The sequence below is a fragment of the Mesocricetus auratus genome, unplaced genomic scaffold (genome assembly GCF_017639785.1).
Source record: "Mesocricetus auratus isolate SY011 unplaced genomic scaffold, BCM_Maur_2.0 Super-Scaffold_100004, whole genome shotgun sequence".
Lineage (NCBI taxonomy): Eukaryota > Metazoa > Chordata > Mammalia > Rodentia > Cricetidae > Mesocricetus > Mesocricetus auratus.
In genome coordinates, this window is record NW_024429189.1 from 4,675,562 (window position 1) to 4,686,446 (window position 10,885).

General features: G+C 54.1%; 1 protein-coding gene across 1 annotated transcript in view; it reads left to right on the forward strand.

Moving 5' to 3' along the window:
- Window positions 1-247: 247 nt before the first annotated feature.
- Window positions 248-10,885, forward strand: part of Fam163b (family with sequence similarity 163 member B) — a 32,399-nt gene continuing 21,761 nt past the window's right edge. Inside the window, exon 1 of the mRNA XM_005085401.4 lies at window positions 248-566. The gene's annotated coding sequence lies outside the window, so the exon portion shown is untranslated. The remainder of the gene's footprint in view (window positions 567-10,885) is intronic.

Genomic DNA, 10,885 nt, shown 5'->3' on the forward strand with positions numbered 1-10,885 from the left:
TCCCATCGCCACCGAGACCAAACATCAGGGAGACAGAAACAAACTGGTGGAGATCAGAGGGAATCCCGCAGGGCTTCCACGGAGGTGTGGGCCCCCAGACCTTGCATATGGGTGCCTCCACGGGGGACCGCGAGTGAGCGTCAGCACCAGGGACAGCTCCTCGGCTGCTCCCCCGCAGCCGTGGCCGACGGCGCGCGCGGGGCCCGCAGCGCGCACTCCCCAGCAGGCTGGCGCGCGCGCCCTCCCCTCTAGCGCGCGCCCCGCGCCCGGGACTGGACTGGAGTCGCGTGCAGCTCTCGGGGAGGCAGCTGGGCGTCCAGAGCCGCGGCCGCAGCGCGCAGTTGGCAGGGTCTCTCGCCTGGCCACGCACTTGCCTCCCCTGGGGCCTCCAGGAGCCTCTCGGCGCTCTCCTTGCCAGTCTGGCCTCAGCAGGCGCCACCAACAGTGGCCTGGGCTGCATTTGCTGCTACTCGCTGTGCCCGGGACAGAGGGACGCCCGCCCTGTCACGTGTGTCCAAGTCCTTCGCCAGCCGCCAGCCGGGGCAGCGTGGTTCCCATGGTTCAAGGTAAGGGCCGAGCGGTTGCGCAGGTCATGGTGTGAGAGCAGGCGATGCAGTCTGGGGAGCCCGTGCTCTTCACCCACCCATCTGGAGTACTCACTGCAGCCTGCCCTGGCCACCTTGCATCAGGTGCCTGTACAGCATAACCCATCCCACTGCGACCCACCCTCCAAGTGCCCTGAGTGGCAGTGTGGTCCTAGCCAAGAGGCAAAGGAACTCACTGACAGAAGAGAGGCTTTATTTCCCTCCAAAGGTGGCCTGCCTGGGGGAAGAGGTATGGGGAGAGAAAGTTTGTCCGAGGGAGACGGGAAACCTGGCCCCATTCATCCTTTGCTGCCTGGAATTGAGATGTTTGGTTTCCTGTGGTGAGACCTGCTTCCCACCAGGTTGGTGCTGCATGCTTGACCCGGGCTACTGCTGACATCCGTTCTGTCCAGCCCCTGTGTGAAAGGGTTCGGGCCCCTTTTGACAGATGAGGAAACTGAGGCTTAGAGAAGTTTGGCTTCTTGTCCAAGGTCACAGTTAACAGGTGGTGGAGCCTCTGTCACGGCTTTCCCATGTTGCTGGAAACCTCGTCTTAAAAATAAGGACAGGAGGGGCACAGCAGGCAGGCAGGTGTGTTTTTCCATCGGGAAATGACATGCCCCAAACACCGAAACTCCAAATGCGGGCTCACATCCATCCTCATGGCTCCAGTCTCTCACCATACTCAATACCCTGCCCTCCTCAGGCCGGGGTCTCAGCTGATATGACTCTGGGGCAAGAAACCCCGGGGGGACAAGTCTCCAGAACTTTCTACAGGCGCCATCATGTTCCCTTGCCACTTCTTGGGGGAGCTAAAGGTCTGCAGGAGAGCATCAGGCTGCTCCCCTGTGGTCCCTCCTTCCTATGCTGGTCAGATTCTTGGCAGGCTTCCAGAGACCGTATCCACCTCCTAGAAGTTTGTGGCTGCAGAAAAGCACAGAGGCCCATTGTCCCACCTTCCCCTTCTTGAGATAGATAGTCTTCATGCCAAGACTCTCCAGACTTGACACCTCTGGCCAGTTGAAGGTGGCTGAAACCCTCCATGGACACATGGGCTACAGGCTTGCTGGGTGCGCTCAACTTTGTGTGACTTTGAGTTCTTCCCATTCTGAGACCAGGGGCTCACTTCCCCCTTCCCCTTCCCCTCTCTCTCTCCCCCACTCTTTGGTAGTCATTTGTGGTACATTTGCCTCGTGCTGTAGAGGAGGCAGACAGAGTGGTCTTAGACCCCATCACCTGAACTCCAGTGGGGCTGCTTGGTGTTGTCCCACTTGTAAAACCTGGAAAGTGTAGAGTTTAGAGGTGGCACAGCTCCCAAACTGGGTGTCTGGAATACCTGTTGGGAGCGGGGGGGGGGGAGGGGGCTGGAGAACATTGCTGGCTCTCTGGGACCAGCTAATACCACGAGATGTGGGAGCCCAAAATATGCTGTGACTTCTCCCTTCACTTTCACCTCTCCCGAAAGTGAGAGAGGTCCCCAGAGCTCCAGGCCTCTGCCGTGCCAGCACAGACAGCCAGCATGAACAAAGAACTTACAGAGAGTATGGGCACAGATGGGGGAGTCAAGACTTTGCCTAGCTCTGCCCATCTTCCTGGGTGACCTTGGGCTAGCCCCTGTTCCTTTAGAGACCTCAGATGGATTCTATGGTCTCACGCCTCCTGGGGACCCTCTCAGCCCTCCCCGTTCCTGCCCATCCCATCCCCTTCTCAAGTCATCGCCAAGGTTTTGCACGTTGGGGCTGGATCTCCGTGCCTAAGCCTGGTGCTGGTTCTGAGTGAGGCTTCACTGCCAGGAGACCTGTTCCTGCAGATCATCCAGCAACCCAATGAGGGATGATGATAGTGCTCAACCAGAAATGTGTCACCACCTCGTAGTCGGTTATATGGGACTCTAAATTCTCAGGGGCTGGGGGAGAAGGCAGACTGCTCAGATTTTCCACTCTGCTCCCGCCCTGCCAGCACTGCCCTGCTCCTCTTCAAGCCCTGACCTAGATGGCAGGGAAATGGTGATTTGCATGGTGGGAATGTGGATTCAAGACCCAGGGCTTGGGCAATTCATGCAGCAATTCATATAAACATAGGGTGCTTCTGCTTCCCTGTGGGCATCCGGTTGCACCCGCGCAGGCATGACCTGAAGCGTGGTGAGGATGGGGTGGAATGGGAAGGGGCCTCCTGCCTACCTCGCTGCTGCCCTTGCTGTGACTTCCCTGCAGTGGATCCACTCCAGAGGGGCTTCATCCAGGCTGGAGCCGTAGTGCCTGCCAGCTCCCCCCCCCTCCTCCCAAAGCTTTCCATTCCCCCAGGAACTGGGCTCAGGGAAGAGGCTTAAGTTGTTGAAGCCACTCCTGCCCCAATCTCCCTGACTGGGAACTGCCCTGAAAGTCCTGAGAAGGGATGAGCCCTGCCATCCCAAGGCACAGGGAGGTTGTGGCCAAGAACCCTTAACTCATGGGATGATGGAGTGCAGAGCCTGGCATATGGATTCCTGATTTACACTTCTAAGATATGACACAGGGTCTCTGACCCTAATTTCCAGGGCTCCTATATGGGAGGGGGGTGGAGATGGCCTGGGAGCCAGATCCAGGCTGTAAGCTATGCTCTGTGAGCTATATGGAAGCTTTGAGTGGGTCTTAGGCAGAAGTCTAAACCTCGATGGATCATGGACAGGCCTGGCCTTGACACTGTGGCAGCAGTATAGAGCCTGACTGGAGAGGAAAGGCAAGAGGCAAGGGGACTCAGAAGAGGCCACCATGTCTACCTGGACCAGGACAGCCAGCACTAAGCAGATGTCAGCCACATGGGGTGCTGGAGTGGGTTGGAGTAGTGGGTAATATTGCCCAGAACGGAAGAAACATCACCCAGACTGGCCTACCCTGGAGTCTGGGATGAGCTGTGAGAGTGACGAGGAGGCAGCCCTTGTGCACCGAGAGTAGGGCTCTCTCTTCAGCACCTGATTGCAATTCCACCCCAGTGGGATGCTACTACCCGTCTTCTGGGTCCTCCCATCCAAAGGGGCATCTTCGGGAAAGGCTCTAGCCAGACTGAGCCAGTCGCCTGTGCTTATGTCCAACTGCTCCAGTAGTAAGGCTGAGGAGATGGCTCAGTTGGTAACGTGCTTGCCGTGTAAGCAGGAGGACATGAGTTTGATCTCTAGGACCCATGAGAGAGAGTCAGAAAAGCCAGGTGTGGGGGGTGCATGCTTGTAGTCCTGGAACTTGGGAGGCGGAGACAGGCAGATGCCAGGGGTTTGCTGACCACGCTAGCCTATTTGGAAAAGTTCCTTGCTAGTAAAAGACCTTGTCTCCAAAACAATGTGGGCAGAGCTCAAGGAATGACACCAAATGCTGTACACACACACACACACACACACACACACACACGCACACACACACACACACACGCACGCACGCACGCACATGCACGCTCATGATTCTAAAACCGCTTCTCCTGTAGTGAGTTGGTTGGGAGGAGGGTTGCACAGCTGTCTGGGAGTCAGGAGAGGATTAGATAGCAACCTGAGCAGTGGCTCGGGAACAAGCCAGGCTTCTAGGGCTGCAGTCACCTCCCATGGCTGCTATGGATGGCAGGATGACACAGCCTTAGGAACCACCAGAACACTGTTCATGTCTAAACGGTCCCTAGAATCTTTATTCACCTTGAATGAGGGCCCAGCTTCCTAGAAGAGTCTGCACACTGCTGCGAAACTCCCGTGGTACTCTGTTCCTGGCCAAACCCAAAGATGGCCTCAGAGCAGACAAGGGATGCCCTTGTCAAACCAGCAAACCCCACAATGAGCAAAGCCATCACCACCTGTGGCTCAACTCTTACAACCAGGCTTCCTGCGGGCTACCCAGTGGCAAAGCTGGTCCTTGGGGATTCCCAGGTTGCTCTGCCCACTGGCTGGGCCCACATCCAGTTAAAAGCCTCTGCCTTTTGCGGTTACTTGCTTATGGCCTAGGGACCATCAGCCAACATCTCTGGACCTGGGTTCCCTGACTCCCTGTCCCTGGGTTAGGAAACTCTCCTGCCAGCCACCATAACAGGAATGGGTCTCTGCTTGCACAAAGCAACGATGGGTGGTTTCCTCTCTTTTATGCTATGCCTTGTGTGGCTTGCCTAATATATATTCATTTTTATAATATATTCAAATATTTTTATTAAAAGAAATGTGTGTTTGCTGCAAAAGGAAAATCAATCCAGCTTTTCTTGGTTTACTGTGTACAAACTAAAAGCCCCCAACTCCTTGGCTGAGGTCCACATGCTCCTCTGCAGCCACCCGGACCTCAGTGTCCCTGCTCATGAGTGTCCCTCCCTTGTCCTTTGACATAACTCCTGCCCCCGTGTTGGGGACGGGTGTCAAGGCTTCATCTTCTGCACAAAGCCCAAGCCCCAGTCTGATTTGCAGGGCACGGCTGTTGACTCACAGATTTACCTAGTTGGTTTGGCAACAGGCCTGTGTGCCGTCCACTGGTTCTCTCTGTTGCAGAGTTGACTGGGGTGTAAGCCTTGAGTGGAAGGCCCTAGAGGCTGGCCGGGGGAGGGGAGAGTGGGAGGAGGCATGTGAACAGGATTAAACTGCAGTGTGGGAAGGTTCTGTGTGGATGGCAGCATGAGGCCTAGAGGCAAGAACTCCAGATTCTATGGAAATCACCTCAGGCTGGAGCAGCCAAGGAAGGCGTCCTGGGTTAGTCAGAGCTGAGCCCCCACTGGGTAGGTATATAGTCAAGGGAGCAGGTATTGCACACAGGCCAGACACTGTACCATCACTGAACACAAGGGAGGCCATCTGGAGATGCCAGCTGACAATCAGTGGGCTCTAGAAATGCCCCCTGGTTTTTCTTTGAGGGAAAGAAAGCACCAGAAAGGGCTAGACCCAGGTGCCTCATGTGCCTTGGTTCCTAAGGCCGGCTTAGCCAACCTCTCCTTGACCCTGGCCAAAGGACGCTCTATTGCAGGCTCCCCCAGTCAGTTAACTGGCTGCTGGACCACCCACCAGTGCCCCCCCTTAGTGATTGTTTGCTGTCCATGTGCCAGGAGCAGCAGGAGGCTCGGAGAGCCAGGCTGCCGAGCTCTGGGAGGCAATGAGGAGCACATCGAGAGTACCATGAACTCATCGAAGCATGCATCTGGGGCTCACAATGTTTGAAATGTAATACTTACATTGTGTTTTCCAAATCCCTCCACTCAGAGTTAGCATACACAGTCTCACTGGGAACATTCAGGTACTCCCTAAGGCAAAATAAAAGATGTTCACTTTTCCAGTTTATAGGCAGACACCTACTTGGGGTTCCTTTTTCTGAGCTCATTCCAGAGGTCAGGCTGGTTTACCCCAAGACTGGCACTGTGCCCTGTATGTATGAGAGGTCTTGGCCACATCTCCCTTGAAAGGAGGCGGGGTAGGGATGTGCGGGGCAGTCTGTGTCTCTTTCTCTAGAATTCGTGAGCCTTTGCCCACATGGTTGACATAAGGACTCTTGGTGTTTACCTGTGTCTGGTTTGTTTGGTTAAAACACTCATTACGTGGGAAGCTCCTTATAAACCAACTCGCAGAATTAAAGAGTACAGCCGTCTGTGATTTTTACCTCCGTGAGGCTTCCCACGCGAGATGTCCTCTGATTACAAAACAAAACGCCATTGCAGAAGGCTGCTTCACGGCACGGCATCTTGGGAAATCGCTCCCGTGGTTGTTCATATTCCCACTGGCCTGCGTCTTGCTTTCTCCCTGGGAGCCCCCACTTCACTGAGCAGGAGACAGGATGGGGAGAGAATAAGATAGAAGAGTGGGGAAGCATGGGATGAGGTAGGGTCTGCCATCAGCGGCACTCTGAGCCGCTACCTCAGACCTGCTGGTGAAAGTGTCCTGGCAGCTACCTCAGACCTGCTGGTGAAAGCGTCCTGGCCGTTAACCCTCTTTTTGCTCCGGTTTCCTGACAGGGATGGTTTCTTCTCCTGTCACCAGGGATGATCCCTGGTCCCTGAAGGAGCATGGTAGAGCATGGCAGTAGATTCTGGAGTCTCTGGGCTTGGATCAGGGAGAGAGGCTGCTGACCATTTCCTGTGCCATGTGCCCATGGAGCCCGTCACGGAATGGATCCACCCTCTCCGCTTCTGCTTGTGCTCTGCGGTGCCCTATACGCTTGCTTCTGTGCCATTTTCTGGAACTCTCCGAGACCCTTCCCATGAGGGTCTTCCTTCTGCTCCCCTCTGCCTGTCAGTGTCAGGTCTGTTCCTCTCTGGTCTGGTCCACATCGAGGCTCTTGAAGCTGAGTGCTGCTCATTATACCCTCCCCAACCCCAGCAGCCAGAAGAGTGCCTGGGACACATGGGCCCTGTTATGAGGAGTTCCATGTGGAATGAGGGTCAGTCCCATCTTCCAAAAGATGCAAAAGCTTGTATGTGGCCCTGAATGGCCTCCAGATCAGGACAGAAAAACATCACAGGACAGGTGCCTGACTATGTCCCCAGGGATGATTGACTCGTTTCTGTCTCCTGCCACAGAGCTGCCAGTGACAGAGAGTGACTCAAGGTGGGGGGGAGCCTCGCCCCATCAGAACCTGGGGCCAACACTGCCACTTCATGACCATGAAGAGTTAGTTGTAAAGATTATTTAATCAGCAAGGTGGGCCCATTGAGCATGCTTCTGCTCACTTGAAAATCCCCAAATCCTGTTTTGTTTATTGGTTTGTTTGCCTTGATTTGTGTGTGTGTGTGTGTGTGTGTGTGTATGTTGCTGTTTGTTTTGTTTTGTTTTGAGACAAGAGCTCAGTAGGTAACCCGGTCTGTCCCCGGACTCAAGGCAGTCCTCTAACTTCTGGCTCCTGAGTGGTGATACTGTAGACGTGTGTCACCACATCTGGCTGAGCCCCATTTCCTAAAATGAAAACGCTCCGGGCAGGTGTGTGCTGAGCCTTGCTGTACAGGCTGCTCTGGGTGGATGAGCCGTGCCAGTCAGCTAAGTGAGGAGATGAAGGAGCCAGTGAGGCTGAGGACGCATGGTGGGCAGACAGTGCAGGACTCTGGCGCTTGCCCCAAAGGGTGTGTGTGTGCAGGTGAGCCTCTTATGTCCACTTCTAAGAGAACCTGGAATGCTGCCAGAGAGGAAAAAGAGGCAGGGCTCAGCTTGGTGTTAGAGGTCTTGAAGTCTTTCCCTCACTACTGAGCAGGCTGGCTGACATCTGAGGGGTGGCTGGGACCCCAGACCCCACTCTGTTCCTATTTTCTGCCTGTGTGTCAGCAATAAAACACACACACACACACACACACACAAAGCGTTACATGTACAGACTCATACATAGAGCAAGCACATGCAGAGACATGCAGGAGACAAACATGTACACACAAACATGAACAACAGGGCCAAAGACAGATGCACACACACAAATACACAGGTACACACAGACATGCATATGGGGACATATGCACATGCATGGCATGCACACAGTAGACACACAAAGAACAACGACAACAATAAAAACACACAACTGGCACACAGAGCGACATACACATGGGACACAAGCATAAACACACATGCATACACAGAGACATTCATAAGGGGACACCCTTAAACACATACATGCACACATGACAGACACGCACACAGCTGATAGACAGAGATTCACATGTACACACAGTCACACACACATAGATATGCACAAATATACCTATGTATACACATGACATGCACCTAGCAGATACACAGAGATATACTCATGGGCAACAACACAGTCGCACATGCAAAAACCCAGAAGACACACACTGAGATGTGCACATGGAGTCACACATGCAGAAACACAAATACACATAAACTCACACAACAAGCACATGCATTTAATAGGCACACAGAGGCATTCATATATACACAACACGTATGAACAGTAGTAGAGAGTTTATTTAACATGTAAAAGGCCCTGAGTTCTACCTCCAGAACTACAACACACACACACACACAGATACACATACACACGTGCGCACACACACGTGCACACAAGCATATACCCAGAGATACACCCAGTCTCACCCTGTGCCCTCTGCAGTCATGGGGCAGGAAGGAACACCTCGATTTGGAGACACTGTCTAGCTCCCATTCTGCAGGCACATGACTCAGGCTTCTGGAAGATTCTGTGGCTCCTGGAGGGCTGCTTTCGCTTGACTGTTTTGGCAACATGGCACCCTCATGTTCTCTGACCTCCAATTCCTAGGAAAGCTTCATCAGGATCTACCTTTGGGGTAACAAAGAGCCACTGGGCATTCTCTTAGTCACCCTTGTTTTATGGCACTTAGCACTTGTTATGACTCAGCCTGAGTAGCAAGGCCGATAGCTCCTCATGGATGTATCCGTCAGTTATTGGCATAGTGACCGTGTAACAAGCGGTCCTGACACTGAGCAACAGAACAGCAAGCAAAGCTCTTCTTGCTTACACTCTAGGCCATCAGAGCTATTCCATAGCTCCAGTTTCTGAGCATATGATTTGTGGACACACTATCTGGAGCCCAGGAATGCAAGACTTTGCCTAGAAGAGGGATGTGGTCCCTTTTGCCCCTGCTTCATTTGCTAAGTCATATGACCAAGGTCAAGGTCACCAAGGTAAGACTCCGCCACTATCATTGTAGTACAAGGTCCATTGCAGGGGAGGGAGAAAGCTTACCGGGTTTGTGTTCTTAGATAATTCCAAGGAGTGGCTAGGCTCAAACCCTCCTGATCTGATATCGTGAGCAGGTCTTACCGAGATGAAAGCTCATGGCTGGCACCTGCTGTCTGGTCTGCTCCAGTTCCGCTAATCTTGAGAAGCGATGGGGAGGAACAGGGAATAGGTCTCTTTCCCTCCCCTTCCTCCAGTCGTGGCAGAGAGGATGAGTGTGGTGTTCTGAGCTGGTAAAACTGATAGCTGGGGGGGAAAGACAGCGGCTGGCCCAAAGTGGCCGCTCTGTAAATGCTCATGCAGTTCACGTTAGCATTGCTTTCTCAGGCTTGGAAGACACTTGGCCCTGAACAGACACTGGGGAGAGGGAGACTAGGTAAGGGAGTGAGGAGCCCTCTCACCCTGCTGGCTCAAGGCAACTCCAGTCCTGCTGGTGTGTCCACACAAGGACAGACAGGAAGCCTCCAGTCACGGGGAAGAAGGAGGGAGGTGGGGTGGAGAGGGGGGAGGGGGAGGCATGTCCCTCCCGGCAGAGCCTGAGTGTGTGAGAACAGGGGAAGGAGAAGACATCCAGGCGGGTAGGGAGATCTACCCTGACTGTTGTCACTGGGCACAGAGCTTCTGACGAGCTCGAATAGCGTCTCAGGCCATTGCATGCATGTGCCCTGTGCTGGGAGGATGCCCAGAAGATGGATCGGTATTGGTCAAGAGGGCTCCCCCCAAAGGGCCAGTCTGAGCTGAGACCAGAGGAGGAAATTGGCACAGGGGCGAGGCCTGAGGTGGCTCTGGGAAGACGGGGTAGAGATGGAAGCAGAGAGACGGTGAGGACTTGGTGCAGGTGAGGTCCCCAGGGGCCAGAATGGAGAGTATGGGCCCAGGAAGTAAAGCATGAGCCTGGGCAGACAAGGGGATTACAAGTGAGAGAAAGAGAGGCCTGTCACAGGTGGGCAGCAGCCCTGCCGTTCATGGGACCAGGGTTCTGCTGGGCAGCGATGTCAGGGCACCTCTGTCTAAGCTGCTCAGCCTGAGGTGTGGCCCTGGGGTTCATGTTACCCCTCTGCTGTCTGCAGGGATGTGGGTGCCTGTTCCCAGTTTCCCACCCGTGAAATAAACCCACCTGGGACTCTCTGACCTGAGAGCCCAGCCTAAACTTTGGAGCATGAAAAACAACAGATTTTCTGCCAGCATAGAAGTGACAGGGCCATGTGCAGGACCAAGGAGGGCTCTACCTTCTTGTCTCAACACCTGAGACGCCTCTGTAGCCATGGAAGCTACAAGTGACCTTATGGACAACTAAAATGTATTTTTCCTGACAGACTATCATTTGCATTCATATACCTTAGTGACAGGTGAGACTTAAGGACAAAGGCATGTTCGGGTCACTGTGCCCAGAACACTTTGCCCCTCACCCTCTGAGGGCGTTCAGAGACACTGCTTTCTGCCTGGGCCTCCCCCAAGCACACGGACACTGTCAGCTCCCTTGTGAGCAGAGTGTGTACCACTCAGACCCTGGGAGGCGGGTTTTGTGAGAGCTAAAGTCCTCACAGGAAGTCCTAGGCTAGTCCACCCGGATAGGGCCCCTTGCCCAGGCTGGGCTACCAGAGTAAAAGCAAAATTCTGCTAGTGTCAGGTCCAAACTGGCGCATCCTGCAAGGGGCTGCC